This window comes from Triticum aestivum, chromosome 2B, assembly GCF_018294505.1.
Source record: "Triticum aestivum cultivar Chinese Spring chromosome 2B, IWGSC CS RefSeq v2.1, whole genome shotgun sequence".
In the NCBI taxonomy this organism is placed as follows: domain Eukaryota; kingdom Viridiplantae; phylum Streptophyta; class Magnoliopsida; order Poales; family Poaceae; genus Triticum; species Triticum aestivum.
The window spans coordinates 256,295,453-256,314,315 of NC_057798.1; positions in this window are offsets into that span (position 1 = coordinate 256,295,453).

The window sequence follows — 18,863 nt, forward strand, 5'->3', positions numbered from 1 at the left end:
GATGTAATAGCCTTGATCTTTTCCAGATTAGCTTCAATGCCCCTGTTAGACACCAGAAAACCCAAGAGCTTGCCTGCCGGTACACCAAAAACACACTTGGCCGGATTAAGCATCATCTTATAAACCCAGAGATTATCAAAGGTTTCCTTCAAATCAGCTATTAGCGTCTCCGCTTTCCTGGACTTCACCATGATATCATCCACATAAGCATGAACATTGCGCCCAATCTGACTGTGAAGACAATTCTGCACACACCGCTGATAAGTCGCCTGGGCACTCTTGAGCCCAAAAGGCATAGATACATAGCAGAAGGCTCCAAAGGGAGTTACAAAGGTTGTCTTCTCCTGGTCCTTAACTGCCATTTTGATCTGATGGTAACCAGAATAAGCATCCAGAAAACTCAAATGCTCACAACCCGTCGTAGAATCAATAATTTGATCAATACGAGGGAGAGCAAAGGGATCAGCTGGACAAGCCTTGTTCAAATCTGTGTAATCCACACACATACGCCAAGTGTCGTTCTTCTTGAGCACCAGCACCAGGTTAGCTAACCACTCAGGGTGATAAAACTCCACAATAAACCCTGCTGCCAAGAGCCGGGCTACTTCCTCACCAATGCCCTTGCGTCTCTCCTCATTGAAACGGCGGAGAAATTGCTTGACCGGTTTAAACTTGGGATCGATATTAAGAGTGTCACTACAAAAAAAATACTTCCGTGATGATATGTGTTTGTCACAGTAGGTCATGTTTTTTGTCTACATTCATGACGATTTTATGACAGAATCAAGATAGTCATACATGTGCTGTCGTAGAAGTGTTTCATGACATTACCAAAATTATCATCACGAAAGTGTCCACTTCCATGACGATAAATCGCGCGTCACAGAAGTGCTTTCGTCAAGGGTGACCGCCACGTGGCATCCACCGTAACGGAACGCCGTTAAGCTACTGGGCCGGGTTTTGGATCCGATAACCCGTTAACAGCCCCGACCAATGGGGATTTTCCACGTGTAAAATCATCATTGGCTGGAGGAAACACGTGTCAGCTCATCGTTGGGACAGATGTCATCCACTCATTGGACGGAAGGTGCCTATGATACGTCGACACATGGCACGGCCCAACAGAGGCCCATTCCTGTGAAAAGGCCGGCCCGTTTGACTTGGTCAAAAGGTGGCGGGCCGGCCCATGGAAAGCCTGTTAACGTCATGTTCGCATATAGCCCATTTACAGCCCGCTAACCCAACGCCCATTACGCCCTATCCGAATTAGGCCCAGTAGCATCATCTGGGCCATCCAATATGATTCCAGCCCGTTTTCACTTCTGGCGCATGTATGGCCCATGACGTCTTTCGGCCCATATGAGGCCCTATGTAACTCTTGGCCTATTAATGGCCCGTGGTGAAACTGGCCCGTAATGAACAGTGTATGACTTTACACCCATTAATGGCCCATGGTGAAACTGGCCCGTAATGAACAGTGTATCACTTTATACCCATTAATGGCCCGTTATTACGTTGGGCTGTTTCAGACCATGTTATCTTTCGGCCTTCTCAGAGCCCATTTATTCTTGGGCTCATTTCCAGCATTCGTTTACTTACGGCCCGTTACTTCCATTTTCTGCCTGTGGGCCAAATTCAGTCTGTGGTTACAGTCGGCCCGTTTGTGGTCCGTTAATACGTTGGGCCGTTTTCATAGCATCATCAAATATGGCCTATTAACGATGGCCCGTTATGTTCGGCCCATGAACGGACAATTCCAACTCTAGCCTGTTTACGGCGATAATGCGGTCTGTTTGGCCCATGTTTGGCCAATCGATCATACGGCCTATATAAGGCCCATTGATGATACGGCCCGCAGAAGGCCCATTGTTTCTATGGCCCGTAGGAGGCCCATTGTTTCTATGGCCCGTAGAAGGCCCACTATTTCTATGGCCAGTAGGAGGCCCAGTGTCACTACAGTAAACATTAGCCCATGGTTATTGTGGCCTAGTTTTAAAAAATAGGTTATTGCATCCACTAGCAAACCGCGGAAAAAGAACTGCAATGACTACAAGCAAACAAATAAACAAGACAACAAGGAAATAAATAAGCAAGCAACTAACGCTAGGCTATCACGGCTATTACACATATTACATCCACTGGGCATCAAAGTTCGCCACCAGTGCAAATATAGGGAACAAAGCAGCATATCATATACACTGGTTGTCAAAGTTGGCGACCAGTGCAAATAAATGCCGCAGCAAAACAAATCCAGAACTGAAACCACTTCAGAAGATCTCAAGAAACAATATCATGGGTGCCCATAATGCTGGCAAGATGCTTAGCAAGCTTATTAACTTTCTCTTGTTTGGTGCTTAAATCCTCCAGCGCTTGTTGTTGCACCAGAAAATATGCATCTGAATTCTGCATGGACTTCCTCAGTCCTTCAACTTCCTATCGCAGCGCATCTGATCGATGTCTTTCAACTTGAAGTTGAGACTCAAGAAGACGAACTGATTCAGGCAGCGAGTTCGAAGAGCTTGTGCCAGCAGTAGTGGCCAGTAACTCGAACACTACATCAAGAAAGGACTTTTGGGTTCCCTCACTATCATCAAGATAGTTTTTATCAGCTTTCTTGGAGACCAACAGGGATGTCACACTATCTTGAACCTTATCTGCATTACTTCCTTTATTATTGGATAATGCGGTACTGTTCTCCAATATTTTGTCCGCATTCTAAAAGAGAAACAAGCAGACACATCACATGTTTACCATGTTGTATATGAAACTCATTTTGGTAAATGAGTTCAGTAGTAAAGTGGACAGGATAACAGCATGAAACAAACATATATCTATGTACCATGGTCACTTTATGGTCTATAGCATTCTAGTTTTTGTTGCCAAATCAAGATAGAGACACAACTCAAATAATATTTGTTCAAGACAAAGCAGAATAGACAGAATATAAGTGTGGGTAACTATAGAGCAATAACAACACTTGTAATGTGCATGACATGAGAACATAACTGTTTATTCAATTGAAACTGAAATCAACATAGAGTAGGTTACAACAACAAACCAGTTAAAGAAACAGGTTTAAAACATACCTGTTGCGCCATTGGAGTTTCAATTCCATCCTTCAAATTTGAAAATAGTTGGTATGAGTAAATACAGTAATGCAAGAGCAAAGGAGTATGAACCATAGCTACAGAACCTAACCTGAGAACAAATCTTCTTCTCCTTTAAGCGTTGAGTTGGGATTCAGAGTGGTGGTCCTCGTGCTTTGGGCACTGTAGTTCCCTTACTAACTTCTCGTGTTTGGGTGCTCTATGGTGGAGACGGTGTTGTGTCAACTGGAACTGGGTTACTATCTGCCGGGGTTGGGGTTAGAAGGGGTGTAGCTGGTTCTCTGTCCAACTGGGTAAGGGTACTGAGGGAGTCTTGTATTAGGGGGTGTCCGGATAGCCGGACTACCATCATCGGCCGAACTATCCTCGGCCGGACTATCATCATCGACCGGAGTCCAAGACTATGAAGATACAAGATTGAAGACTTCGTCCCGTGTCCGGATGGGACTTTCATTGGCGTGGAAGGCAAGCTTGGCGATACGGATATGTAGATCTCCTACCATTGTAACCGACTCTATGTAACCCTAGCCCTCTCCGATGTCTATATAAACCGGATGGCTTTAGTCCGTAGCACAACAACAATAACCCTTACAATCATACCATAGGCTAGCTTCTAGGGTTTAGCCTCCTTGATCTCGTGGTAGATCCACTCTTGTAACATCCACAATATCAATATCAATCAAGTAGGACGTAGGGTTTTACCTCCATCAAGAGGGCCCGAACCTGGGTAAAACATCGTGTCCCTTGTCTCCTGTTACCATCCGCCTAGACGCACAGTTCGGGACCCCCTACCCGAGATCCGCCGGTTTTTACACCGACATTGGTGCTTTCATTGAGAGTTCCTCTGTGTCGTCACCGATAGGCTCGATGGCCGCTTCAATCAACAACGACGCAGTCCTGGGTGAGACTTTTCTCCCCGGACAGATCTTCGTATTCGGCGGCTTCGCACTGCGGGCCAACTCGCTTGGCCATCTAGAGCAGATCTAAAGCTATGCCCCTGGCCGTCAGGTCAGGTTTGGAAGCCTAAACTTCACGGCCGATATCCGCGGGGACTTGATCTTCGATGGATCCGAGCCACAGCCGAGCGTGCCTCACTGTCATGATGGGCACGACCTAACTCTGCCGCCGGACAGTACCTTGGAGGCCGCACACGAATCCGCTCTGACCCATAGTCCAGAGCCGATCGCGCAGATCAAGGACTGGTGGCTGGACACCGCCTCGGGAGCTGCAACTTTCACGGCGACGGAGCCGAACACTGACCTTGTCCCGCATAAAGCTCATGACTCCGAGGTGTCGGACTCCCTGCCGGACTCCGAACCTCCTGCGCCCCTACCAGTCGAATCCGATTGGGCGCCGATCATGGAATTCACCGCTGCGGACAACTTTCAGCACTCACCCTTCGGCGACGTCTTAAATTCGCTGAAGCATCTCTCACTATCCGAAGAGCCCTGGCCGGACTACGACCAGGATGGTTGGGACGCGGACGACGAAGAAATTCAAAACCCACCCACCACCCACTTCGTAGCCACTGTCGACGATCTAACCGACGTGCTAAACTACGACTCCGAAGACATCGACGGTATGGACGACGATGCCGGAGACGATCAAGAACCAGCGCCTACAGGGCACTGGAAGGCCACCTCGACACATGACATATATATGGTGGACACCCCAAAAGGAAGCGATAACGAGGAACAACGGGACGCGGCAAAGGATAATCCCGCCGATAAACAACCAAAACGGCGACGTAGACGCCGCCCTAAGTCCCGCCTCGATCAAAGCAGCATTCCTAACGACCCAGCAATAGAGCAGGGCAAACCAGTGGACGACGAACATGCAACCAAGCAACCGTCCGAACAGGACGAACCGGATAATCAGCCCCTTCCCGGAGCAACCAACAGTCCGGACAACCTCACACCGGACACACCACCGGAGCATAAGAACCTTCACAAAAGGCTCGTCGCCACTGCAAGAAGTTTGAAGAAGGAAAAACGGAAGCTCAAAACAGCGGAAGACATACTCAGAATGAAGTGGAGCAAAGTACTCAAGACCGCAGACAAGTATGGCAAGGGCCATCAAACAAAGAGCTACCCGAAGCGCAAGCTGCTGCCAGAATTTGACGAGGAAGCCATAGAGCCCTCACAATCAAAAAATAAAGAGGCCGCCTGGCCGGATAGACGGCCAGATGACAGGCCAAAAGCGACAAACGGCGCCGCACACAAGCCGACTTATGATCCTGGGAAAATAGACGGCCCAACTAGGTCCATCTACGGGCCAAAAAAGAGGGCCCCAGGAAGTAACACAACACGACAAGTGTTCGAAGACAGCGGCACACCCAAATACAGGGGCGCCGCACACCCACTATGTTTCACCGATGAGGTGCTGGATCATGAATTTCCAGCAGGGTTCAAACCCATAAACATAGAGGCATACGACGGAACAACAGACCCCGGAGTCTGGATAGAAGATTACATACTACACATACACATGGCTAGAGGAGATGATCTCCACGCCATAAAATATCTACCCCTCAAGCTCAAAGGGCCAGCTCGGCATTGGCTCAAAAGCCTCCCAGAAAACACTGTTGGAAGTTGGGAAGAGCTTGAGGACGCGTTTAGAGCAAATTTTCAAGGGACTTATGTCCGCCCTCCGGATGCAGACGATCTAAGTCATATAACTCAACTGCCCGGAGAGTCAGCGCGCAAATTCTGGAACAGGTTCCTTACCAAAAAGAACCAAATAGTCGACTGTCCGGACGCGGAAGCCTTAGCAGCTTTTAAACACAACGTCCGAGACGAATGGCTCGCCAGACACCTCGGCCAAGAGAAGCCAAGAACAATGGCCGCGCTAACAAGCCTCATGACGCGCTTTTGCGCAGGAGAAGACAGCTGGCTAGCAAGATGCAGCACCAGCGACCCGAGTACATCCGAGATCAGAGATGGAAACGGAAAATCACGGCGCAGGAAAGATCAGCGCCGGAATAAAGAAAAAAGCCCAAAGAGCACGGCGGTCAACGCCGGATTCAAAAGCTCGCGGCCAAACAATAAAACACTGCCTCTTAAGGACAACAGTGACGAGCTATCCAACTTAAACAAAATTTTGGATCGGATATGTCAAATCCACAGTACCTCCGGAAGGCCTGCAAACCATACCAACCGAAATTGTTGGGTTTTTAAACAGTCCGGCAGACTCAACGCCGAACACAAGGGGCTCGATGCGCCAAGCGAGGACGATGACGAACCCCACCAGCAGAGCACCGGAAGTCAGAAGACTTTCCCACAAGAAGTCAAGACAGTAAACTCGCTTCATGTGATAGTACGGAAATACAATACGGCACCCGCTAAGACAAGCATCGCACGGTCCACCCCAGCGGAACACCGAGATTAGATGTCAAAACCAATCACTTTCGACCACCTGGATTATTCCAGAAGTATCCAGAACGCAGGATGGACTGCTCTGATATTGGATCCCATAATAGACGGACTGCAATTTACGCAAGTTCTGATGGACGGCGGCAGTGACTTAAACCTGCTATATCCGGACACAATCCGCAAGTTGGGGATAGACCCTACTACAATTCGACATAGCCGCACTTCCTTCAAAGGAGTGGCGCCAGGCCCTTACGCCAGGTGCACAGGTTCATTATTACTAGAAGTTGTGTTCGGGTCACCCGACAACTTCCGACGAGAAAAGCTAACCTTTCATGTCGCCCCATTCAAAAGTAGCTATCAAGCACTACTGGGACGTGAAGCTTTCGTCCGCTTTAACGCAATACCACACTACGCGTCTCTTACGCTTAAAATGCCCGGTCCACGTGGCATCATTTCATTAAAAGGTCGGCTAAGACCCCGGACACGGCTGGACGGGTCCGGAATAAATAAGCTAGGGGCTACCTAGCCGCACACCCCTTCACAAGGGTTTGTGTATATAAGCTATAATGAGCTAGCATAGGCTCAGCTTTCTAAATTTATATTTCAATTTTTTATGTACTTTTTGCACGATTTCTTTTCAAACTAAGTTCCTCTCTTTTTACAGATGAACAACGTGCACACCCGTCCAGGATACGGCACAACGGAGACACAGGCGCAGACGTGCAGTAGGGACCCGTTTCAAGGATTCTTTTCAGACTAAGACCCTACGTAAACCTTTCTTACTGTCTCTTGTTGCTATAATCCCCTGGTTTCTCATTATAACCAGAGTGGAGGCTGGCGTTTTGGCATCGGCCGCGCCAGAGGAACTTGCCCGTACCTGGACACAAGGGGCTTAGGGCATTGTTCTGCCTGCTATTGTAAAGACCGAACACCTTCGGGAGTGTTCGGCGTCTCGAGTTAGGCCTTATATGCATCAGCTCCGAATCATGTCTTTGGTCAAATGTTGGGTTTGCCCGGCTCCTGTGTTTTGCTGCCTTACGTTCCGTATCATCGGCTAACGCGGCACCAGGAGAACTACTGCGATTGTGCCCCAGTTCGGCTGGGCGAGCACCTCAGTAGAGAAAGCCGAAAACTGACTGTCATGATACAGCGAGAGACTGGTCAACCACTCGATCGACCAAGGGAATGTTTAGAATTCCTCCACTTTGATGAAGGGCCATTTCCCGGCCAGGCACATACGCGCCCCAAATTTGGACAGCGCGGTACCCCCAGGGGCTATATCGTAGCCCCACCCTCGAACTGCCACGGCTAAGTGAAAGTGGTAAAGCATTATAGTCCGGTTGCCTCATTTGCTACGCTACCACCTCCTTTACAGGACCGAGACGTCGGATTAAGTGTGAAAAAGCGCTATCTTTGCGAACACCCCCGCACCTTGTGTGTGGGGGCTGAAGCCGACGACTACCATCTTTCAGGTTATACACACGTATACGTAAACGGCCGCACAGGAGATATTCTACTACTTGAACGCACAAGTATAAAAGGCGCTTACATCATAAATATTGTTTTACAACATAAAACGTTCATTTGAACGTAACATTTTTTGAGCACTGCGACTCTATTACACGAGCACCACGCAGCACTTCGCCAAAATAGTGCTCAGCGGGTAACCGACTATCGTCCGAACCTGGGGTCGCAACAGCGGTGGCATCCATCTCTGTACAATGTGTTTTCACACGGGCGAGTGCCATCCGCGCACCCTCTATGCAGGTCGACCGCTTCATCGCCTTGATATGCGGCACCGCCCCAAGAAATTGCTGCAATAAGCCAAAGTAACTCTTCGGCTTGGGCCTATCCGGCCAGACATGGGTCACGATATCCGTCATGTCAAGCCTGGACAACCTATTCAGCTCAACCCACTCGGCCAAACGGTCGGTCAGCGGAAGTGAACGCTCCGGACTATGGAATTGAGACCAAAACAGCTCTTCCGTCTTGTGATCCTTCTGGCTTCGAAAATGCACAACGGCATCTGCCGCACTCGCTGCTAAGTCCATATAAGGGTCCTCTGGACCCCACAGTTGGCCCAGCTGAGCATACTTTGGATCCGTAAACCTTCAGCGCAGCAGAAAAGGCTTGCCAGCTACAATGTCTCCCGGCCTGGCGCAGCTCTTCCTTTATAGCCCGCATTGCAGAGCGGGCATCCTTGGCTTCGGCGGTGGCCTTCCCCAGGTCTTCTTGCCCCGCTAGGCGCTCCTTCCCAAGAGCCTCATTGCGGTCGGTAGCATCTTTTAACTTCACGGCCATTTCGGCCATCTCTTCCCTGCTTCGGCAGTGTGCGGCTTTTTCGGCTGCTAACTCCTCGGCCGCCCTCGAGGCCGCCGCATTACTCCTTCTGGCTTGCTCCTTGGCTTGAGCAAGTTCGGCCCGAAGGCTCTCCATAGCAGTGGCACTATCTGCATTTCACACACATGTCGTAAGGAGCTGGCTTCGGCTCCCTTACCAAGTGACCGCAAAGAAACACTTACCTTGCGACTCATCAAGTCGCCGGTTGACTAGCGTGATGTCCGCATCCGCAACGGCGAGTTGCCGCTTTAGTTCAGCAACTCCATCAGTCCGGCTGGCCCCCGGACGACCCGCCACCTACATAGGCACGGCGAAAATTTAAACCTGCGATTTTGATCCTCGGCACGCTGTCGCTTTCGACAACCTACCGAGTCTCAGGGGCTACTATCTATACAGGGCGCATTCTATATGCAAAACTGTCAAAAGGTGTGTCATTTTTACGTACCTCAAACCCCGCCAGCAAACTCCTGACGGCATTATGCAATCCGCCTTCGGCGGACGAAATCCTTTCAATCACCATGCTCATCAATGCGTGGTGATCTTCTGAGATAGACGCCTTCTCAAGCAGATCCTTCAGCCGTACACCAGTTGGCGCCGAACTATCCGGCTTTGCCAAACCCGGGGGCTCCCTCCGTGACGACACTTCAGGCTCGTCCGCCCTATCCGACGGCGCCCCGGACGGAGGCGTCTCGCTCTCCACCATCTCCGGACGAAGGTCCCCCGAAGACGAGCTCATTTGCGAAGGACGGAGATCCGAACTACAAGGTAAAAACTTTAGTTATCCTCAGAAGCACAAATAGGGATGTCCCTTATTATAAAAATCCTTTCTTTCTACTTACGGCTCGTTGGAGGGCTGATTCTTTAAGGGAGACTGTGCGGCCGGGGCCTCCCCGGACGCAGGACCCTCTGGCGAAGATTTCTTCCCCCGCTTAGGGGCTTTGGCCCCCGGGTCCTCGGAGGCAATCCTCTTCTCCCCTTGGAGGGAGGGATTCTCGATCCCCCCTCTTTCAAGAGCCTCCTTAGGCGAGGCAGTAGCTTTTCCACTTTCCCCTTCGCCTTCCTCTGGAGGCGCAACCTCCAGCATCCGGACCAGCACGGAATTCGGCGCGGTCTCTGGGAGGGGGGCCGGACACCATATCAATTTTGCTTCCGCTATCCACTCCTGTTTAGAAGGAAATTGGTCATAAGGCGAATCATCGAAAGGCAAACAAACGGTATGTCCGGACTTGGAACTACTTACTTGAGTATCCGGGCGATTGCAGCTTAGGCCAGCATCCTCGGTCAATTCCGGACGCGCCTCTTGCGATCCGAAGAATAATTTGTACATCTCCATGGGTGTCAAACCCATGAAGTGTTGAAGAATCCGTGGGCCCTCCGGATTAAACTCCCACAACCGGAGAGGGCGGCATTTGTAGGGCAGGAGACGCCTAATCAGCATGACCTGCATTACCACCACCATATCAACCTCCCTCGTTTGGAGATCTCGAATCCGGCCCTACAGTAGGGGCACGTCGTTTGACGGACCCCGGTTGAGCCCTTGGTTGACCCACGACATCAACCGTCGTGGAGGTCCCGGGCGGAATAAGGGCGGCGGCTTTTGTCTGCTGCCCCTCGGAACGGTAATATAGAACCACTCTTGCTGCCACAGGCCGGGCTCTTCTCCGAAGGAGCCCGCGGGCCACGGGGCATCGGCCCTCCTACTTACGGCCGCCCCGCCGCATTCCGCTTGACGCCCCACGATCATATTCGGCGCCACATTGAAGGTCTTCAGCCACAGGACGAAGTGAGGGGTGATGCGGAGGAAGGCCTCACAGATGACAATAAATGCGGAGATATGGAGGATGGACTCCGGAGCCAAGTCTTGGAATTCCAACCCATAGTAAAACATGAGCCCTCTCACAAAAGGATCCATCGGGAAGCCTAAACCCCGACGGAGGTGGGATACAAAGACGACATACTCGCCGGGCTCGGGGGTGGGGATGGCCTGCCCTTCGGCGGGCAACCTGTGCGAAATCTCGTAAGTCAGGTACTTGGCCTCCCGCAGCTTTAGCACGTCCTCCTCCGTGACGGAGGAGGGCATCCACCGGCCCTGGAGGTCGGAACCGGACATCGTTGAAGGTCCGCAGCGCTCGAATCTGGGGCTCTAGGTGCTGGAACTTGGAGCAGGGAGAGGATTCAATGGAGGATTGAAGAAAAGAAACGAGCCTTGGTCCCGTTATAAAGAGGGAGAATACCGAGAGCAATCTCCGTGACCGTTCGGGACTCGCCTTCGATAGAGGGGGCGTGGCGACGGGCGCGGTTGGGTTACCCACGTCCGTATTGATGAGAATCCCGGAATAAGGGGGAACACGATCTCTGCTTCGACAAGACGTGCCAAGGAAACCGCTTCGCTAAATGCGCTGAGGTGGTAAAGTAGAAAACGATTCAAGTAATGGCTTGGTAGTGGTGTAACGTCATGCCGCAAAAAACGTCAGCAGATTGAACTTGTGTATACATTATTCTCTCTACGGTGGAATGTGGAATTTATTTTGCAGAGCTGGACACTATCCTGGTGTTTACAATCTTCTATGAATTATTCGGAGGAGGAACCCGCCTTGCAATGCCGAACAATATGCGCGCCGGACTCATCGTCATTGAAGCCTGGTTCAGGGGCTACCGAGGGAGTCCTGGATTAGGGGGTGTCCGGATAGCCGGACTACCATCATCGGCCGAACTATCCTCGGCCGGACTATCATCATCGACCGGACTCCAAGACTATGAAGATACAAGATTCAAGACTTCGTCCCGTGTCCGGATGGGACTTTCCTTGGCGTGGAAGGCAAGCTTGGCGATACGGATATGTAGATCTCCTGCCATTGTAACCGACTCTATGTAACCCTAGCCCTCTCCGGTGTCTATATAAACCGGATGGCTTTAGTCCGTAGGACAACAACAATAACCCTTACAATCATACCATAGGCTAGCTTCTAGGGTTTAGCCTCCTTGATCTCGTGGTAGATCCACTCTTGTAACATCCACAATATCAATATCAATCAAGCAGGATGTAGGGTTTTACCTCCATCAAGAGGGCCCGAACCTGGGTAAAACATCGTGTCCCTTATCTCCTGTTACCATCTGCCTAGACGCACAGTTCGGGACCCCCTACCCGAGATCCGCCGGTTTTGACACCGACAGGTACAATCTGCGAGAGTCTGGGTTATGTGTGGTGGATCTGGTCCTTGGGCAAGTACAACCGTGGTTCTATCTGCATCAACTGGTAGCACTATCTTTTCTGAAGACCGTGTTGTTACTCCCTTAGATACTGCCATCACGCTCTCCAATTCAAATGGCTGATAAACAAGAAAAGTAATTGAAAGTATAGACATTGTATGATAGACAGGTGCAATGTATAGTGGGGAATAAAAGAGGGCCTGAAATAATTCATATTTATGTTGTCTAACTGGATAGCATGACACAATTTCACATATATGATGGCTAACTAAACAGGATAGCATGACACAATTTCAAATTATGATGGCTAACTAAAAAATATGGAAAGATATAGTTCAAAATATGAGACTATGTAAACAGGATGACATGACATAACTATATAATGTGTTTATTAAATAGGTTGGCATGCCATAATTCACATACATTCACGGATAGAATGCCATAAGTCAAAATATGATGACTGTAAACACTAAACAGGATGAGATGATATAACTATATGATGTCTTTATTAAATGGGTTGCCATGCCATAATTCAGATAGATGATGTGTATGTACTATGTAAACATGATGGCATGATATAATTCAAATATATGATTTATATAGTAAGCAAGTAAGCAGATGGCAATCCGTATATGATGTAAAAACTAAGCAATGCAAGACAACATGCATGACATGGGTAATATAACCCTGCCAAGTTTGAGCATAGACCTCAGGGGGGAAACAGGACTGGTCATCAGTCTCTGAATCCTCCTCTGAGGAGCTCTCTGTAACCAGCAAGATGTCTGCTTCAACATGTAGCATTGTCTGCTCTGAATACCTTGTTTTCACTCCAGATACTTCCATCACCGCTTCAAATGGCTGATGCACAGGAAGAGTAGTTGAATATACAAACGTTGTCGACAAATGGAACACGTAATACAAAAAAATGATAGCATGATATAATTCACATACATGATGATTGGCTAAACAACATGGCATTGCATAATTCACATATATAATGACTTCGCAACAAGATAGCATTGTATAATTCCCATATATAATGTCTTGCAACAAGATGGCAATGCATAATTCACATATATGGTAATTAGACACTGAACAGGTGGCATTCACACAAAGCATGTCTAAACTAATCAAATGACATAGCAATCCAAGACACCATATGCATGATATGAGCAACATAACCCTGCCAAGTTAGAGCATACACCTCGGGGGGGGGAATAGGACTGGTCATTTGTCTCTGAATCCTCCTCTGAGGAGCTTTCCGTAACCAACGAGATATGCGCTTCGTCAGATAGCATAGTCTGCTCTGAAGACCTTGTTTTCACTCCAGGATTTGCCATCACCGTGTCAAATGGCTGATGCACATGAAGAGCAGTTGAATATACTAACATTGTTGACAAATGTAATATGTAACGGAAAAAAAGGATGGACTGATATAATTTACATATAAGATGACTAGCTAAGCAGGATGGCATTGCAAAATTAACATATATGATGCCTGGCTAAACAAGATGGCATTGCATAATTCACATAAACGATGAATAAACTAAACAGATGGCATTCGCACAAAGGATGTCTAAACTAAGAAGATGACATATTTGATGTATAAAGTAAGCAATGCAAGACACCATATGCATGATATAACCAACATCAGCATGCCAAGTTAGAGCGAAGACCTCAGGGGGTAAATACGAGTTGTCTTCTCCTTTTGAATCCCCCTCCGAACAGATATCTTCCTCTCGATTACAATCCGAAATGCGTGGAGGGGGGCTACCTTTGCGCCTACCATGGAGTGACGTCTGCATGAAATTTTATTGCCACGCAAGGATCGTCTCTTTTGCTCTACATGTTTAGTTCCATTGTTTACAATAACTATCATGCATAGAATAGAACATAGTGAGATTATGTAAGGAGTGCATGCAGAAATCCAGAGTGATGGTAGCAACCTGTGGATAGACCCAAAACCAATAATAGCAGGCAGATAATGGCTTCAGTTAAAAAACACAGATAATGGCTTCTTTACTGTTTGTTTCCCACCCAACATGAAACTCATAGTAGACACCGGAGATTAACCAGATAGTAGATAGATACTATTGATAGCGGCCCCGATATGTACCCCACAACCATTTAAAATCTCAAGTTTGACCATAGTTTGGAGCTGACTTAAGAGTCTAATCGGTGAACAGGACAATAAAGTAGCATGTAATATTAAGCGATGCATAACGTAAGCAGACACGAAAGAGCGCGACCTCTCTTGCGGACCCATGTAGTCCTCGAGGTCATCTGCTCGGTTGATGATGGTAATGCAGTTTTCATGGCTGCCAGCGGCGGGGAAGAAGATCTGAGGCGGTGAAAGACAGTCTGGAGGCCGGATCCCTGCTGTGCTGGACCCTTCTGTTGTTGGAGCAGCTGAGCTAGGGTGGACGACGGCGCAGCAGGAGCGGGACAAACCACGCAAGGTTTTCTATGACAACTATCTGTAAGAGAAGTAATTCTGTAAGGGCTCATTTGAATTGGAGGATTACAACAATGCAGGGATAGGAAATAGACAGGAATAGGATAGGAATGCACGTGCAAAATAGAGAATTTAAAAACACAGGATTTCTGCCAATCTGGGTGTTTGATTCACAACAATTGGAAGATCACAGGATGCAAAGAAGCATGGTGAGATTAAGTCAAACCACAAGAAAATGTACGTTTATAATGCTATTATACTACTATCTCTTAGTCTTGTGCTTCATGAATAGGAATTTGAAAAGAAGGACAAGTGAAAATTAAAATTCCTACGTTTTTTCTTTCAAGGAGACACTAAAGGAACAAATCTGTGTGCTCAGTAGACAATATATATAACATGTAGAGTAAAAAAGAGATGCAACAAGTGTACAACCTCTTTGGCGAAGCCATGTCGATCTCAGCGTGATTGGGTTGGCCGGTGAGGATGCTCCGGCTGACTTTGCTGTTGAAGGAGGGGAAGAAGATCTTAGGCATCTGGAGATGGAGCCCGAGGTACTGCTCCGCTGTGATGGAGGGTTTCGTCGTTGGAGCAGCTCCGGTGAGTTGTACGACGCCGAGGCTGAAGCAGGACAAGAGAGACAACGAACAACGTTAACCTGAGTGGAATTCTAATAGCATCTCCAATGCATGACGTAAAATACATAACCACGAAGTGCTAGATGTAAAATACATCAGCCGCTCATCTCTAAACATAACTGTCGAAACTGAACTTAAATGTCGAAACTGAACTTAACTATCGAAACTAAACTTAACCGTCGAAATTGAATTTTGCTGTCAAAATTGAATTTTGCCGTCGAAACTGAATGCACTAGCAAGGTGAGGCTACACGTCGGTCGACTGACTTTTTCATCTTTGATCAGTCGATTTTGCAGCCATTGGATACGAAATAAAGGGCCTGCGATTCATCTTCAACCTCCACCCCCCTAAGCCGCCAGCCACCACCGGCCAAACAGCAGCCCCCCGCCGCCCGCGGCCATCCCTCTAGCCCCCCCCCCCCCCCCCGTGTCGAGCTTTTTCTCCGGCGATCCCCACGCCACCGCCCCGCCACCGCCGGCGACCATCGCCCCCATCCTGAACCCTAAGATAGATAGTGGGGTACCTCTCCAGCGAGCCCCCCTCCCCGCTGCAGTTGGTTCTTCCTTCACCCCGGCGAGCCCCCCCCCCCCACCCCCTGAAAATCGACTGACCCAAAAGTCGATTCAGTCGACTGAAGTGTAGCTAAATCGGAGCATCATCGCAAGCAAGAGCAAGAGCGAGAGCAGCAGCGCGAGCAAGAACAATAGCAAGAGCAGACCAGGCAGAGGACCAAGAGCAAGAGCAGAGCAGCAGCGCGAGCGAGAGCTAAAGCAGCAGCAGCTCCTACTGATGTGGATGTCGCCGCCGAGGGAGCGACGCCGTGGAGGAAGTGGCCAGCGACGCCGCCGTGGATGGAGCTGTGCTGTGTCGGCTCGGGACTGAGCGCCGGCAGCATCGTGAGATCGAATCAAGAAGAAAATGCGGCGATTAGTGTACAACCTCTTTGGTGGCGCCGATTAGGCCGCAGCTTCATCCGAGGAAACGGTGATGATGATGCTCTTCCGGTGGTGCAGGTGAAGACGGCGGTGTGGGAATGGAGGTGGTGCGAAAGACGAGGGGGACGTCGGGGCAGCTCCTTGGAGGTGGAGGACAGGGTGGCTGAACCGGCAGGATGATGAGATCGACGACGGATCCTCATTCAGTACGGTGGATGTGGGACGTCGAGGTTTTGCTGTGGACGACGTCGTCGGGGAAGAGGCTCCGGCTGGGTGGCGGACGGAGCAGGGTGTGGGGTTTTGTCGCGGGTTTTCACGGCCTCGGTGTATGAATGGGTGGGCGGATGGGATGGCAGTGGGGAACCATGGCTTAGAGACGCGCTTGTCCGAAATGTGGGGTAAGTTACGAAAGTACCCCCCACCGATTTGAGGTGGTTCTTTCGGTTCAGGGGTACCACGGGCATTTCGCATGTTGGGATTTCACAGGAGGTGGGAGTTTTCGCGCGCGTTGTAATTTCGGAATAACAAGGCGCGGGTTGAGATGGAGGGAGTTGTCGGAGCACAACAAGACAAAGATATATCTTAAATATTTCGGGCTAACAAGGCGCGGGTTGAAATTTCCGGACAAGCCTAACATGTACTGTACCAAATCAATGCGCACTACAAATGTCATTCAGAACTTTGAATTCATGTTACGTTCAATTAAAATATTTTGCTACGTGTATAATGCATGCAACCTACTACTCAAATGAACGTTTTAGTGCATTCCAAACGTATATACTACTACTTCAATATGAACTAAATTTGAATTCGTTTCTCTATTTGAATAAGATCTACAGTAATGATTGTTGTGAAGTCAAAGCATTTGAATTCGTTTCTCTATTTTAATAAGATCTACAATCATTATTATTTTCAAGTTAAACCATCGTTTGTAAATTATCTTCACAGCACACCACATGATTAGTCTCGAGTTACATATGAACTATGTGTACTATATGAACTCGAACTAGATTTTTGAATCCACTTTATTTTGATTTCAAATCACATTACATTTCTAGCTCTCGCTAGATCTTCATAATCTAAACCATGTCTCATATGTATAATGTGTTTATCACATTGTGGTGCCCCGCCCCCTACGCCTACAAGTATTTAGATGTGAGTTGCAAACACCACACATTACCACAAATTCAAATAAAATGTGAGAACGTTCGATATATAGTATTGTTTAGATTGCTCGATATTTAGTTGTAAGCTGCAAATGCCACACATTATCACAAATTCAAATAAAATGTGAGATTGTTTGATGTATAGTATGGTTTATGTTGGGGATATAGCTACTGAGTGTAAACCGGCCAGGAGGGCCCGGTTCACCCTCGACTATGCTGAAGCCCATGAAGATCCAGAAGATGGCGCTTTACTAAATGAAGCTTAGAGGCCCGAAGCCCAAAGGCGGATTAGGGCCCATAGTGGTAAACCGCCATGACTATGTAACTTGTAATATAAGTTAGGAAGGGAGAGACTGAGCCGGAACACTTTTGTATGAGTCGGCTTCGGGGCTCTATAGACCGGCCGGGCGTCAACCTGTGTATATAAAGGGACAACCCGGCGGCGGTTCAGGGACAAGAAACAACAACTCGAGACTCAGGCAAGCGTATTTGCTCCCTGGTCATCGAAACCCAATCAATCCCATCACAACTAGACATAGGCTTTTATCTTCATCGAAGGGGCCGAACTAGTATAAAACTCCCGTGTCCCTTGTCTGGTTTAACCCCTTCAAGCTAACCCATTGCGATGGCTCCACGACTAAGTCCTTTCATGAGGACATCTAACATGTTCATTCCACGACAGTTGGCGCCCACCGTGGGGCTATCGCACGATGGTTTTGAGTTCTTGAAGGGCAGCTTTGAAGGACTCAAGGGGTACGTGGTTGGCCGGATGACCACGAGTCGTCGCGGCAAACTTTACATTGACAATGAAGGATGGGGCCCCAAGACCGGCTCAATCGAGTACGGGTACCGGGTCCCCTTTGGCGGAATTCATGTCTTCATCGGCAAGATCGGCGAACCGGGCCCTGAGCCGGACATCTGCACCGACCTCGTCGAGACGGCTCAGCGTGCGAGTCCAGCCCGGTCTAAGCCTGCCGTGAAGCGTGCGTTCGTAGGATGTGTCCATGAGATCGGATCTGAACCGGTATCTGAAGGCGAGACGGTCGTTTATTCCGACGGCAAATCATCCACTGGCGAAACCGAGTCCTTGTACCAGATTCATAATGGTGAGTTCGAAGGATATTCCAATGGCAATAGTATTCCGGACCTCCTTGAACCGCCGAGTCGGGTTGCTGTTTACATGGCCGGAACACAGCCCACTCTGCAATCTTCATCTATAGCGGTGATGAATAGAGGATCAGCAGCCGCGGCAGGAGCCCCGGCACGCCAACCGGCTCAGGTCCTCTCCGGTTTGATGGATGCCTGGGCGACTTTATTGACCACAGCAGTCACCCCGGCGACGCGGGATCAGCATAATGCAGACATTGCAAAGTTGAAGGACCAGATAACACAGGCTAAGGAGGACCTGGCAACTAAGGATGCTAGGATGGCTGATGAGCGGGCCGCTTTGGATGCCCAATCACAACAGATACAGCCGCAGAATTATCGGCTCATGCTGGATCGGACCGCATCAGAGGATGTGATGCGAAGGAAATACCGGTCTCGTCTGCCGTCGGTCTATGAAGGGTTGAACCTCTTTCAAACACCGGGCGCCAGTCCGAGCAATCCGTCCGCTGCAAATCGGATGGATGCGCCTAGGGCAGC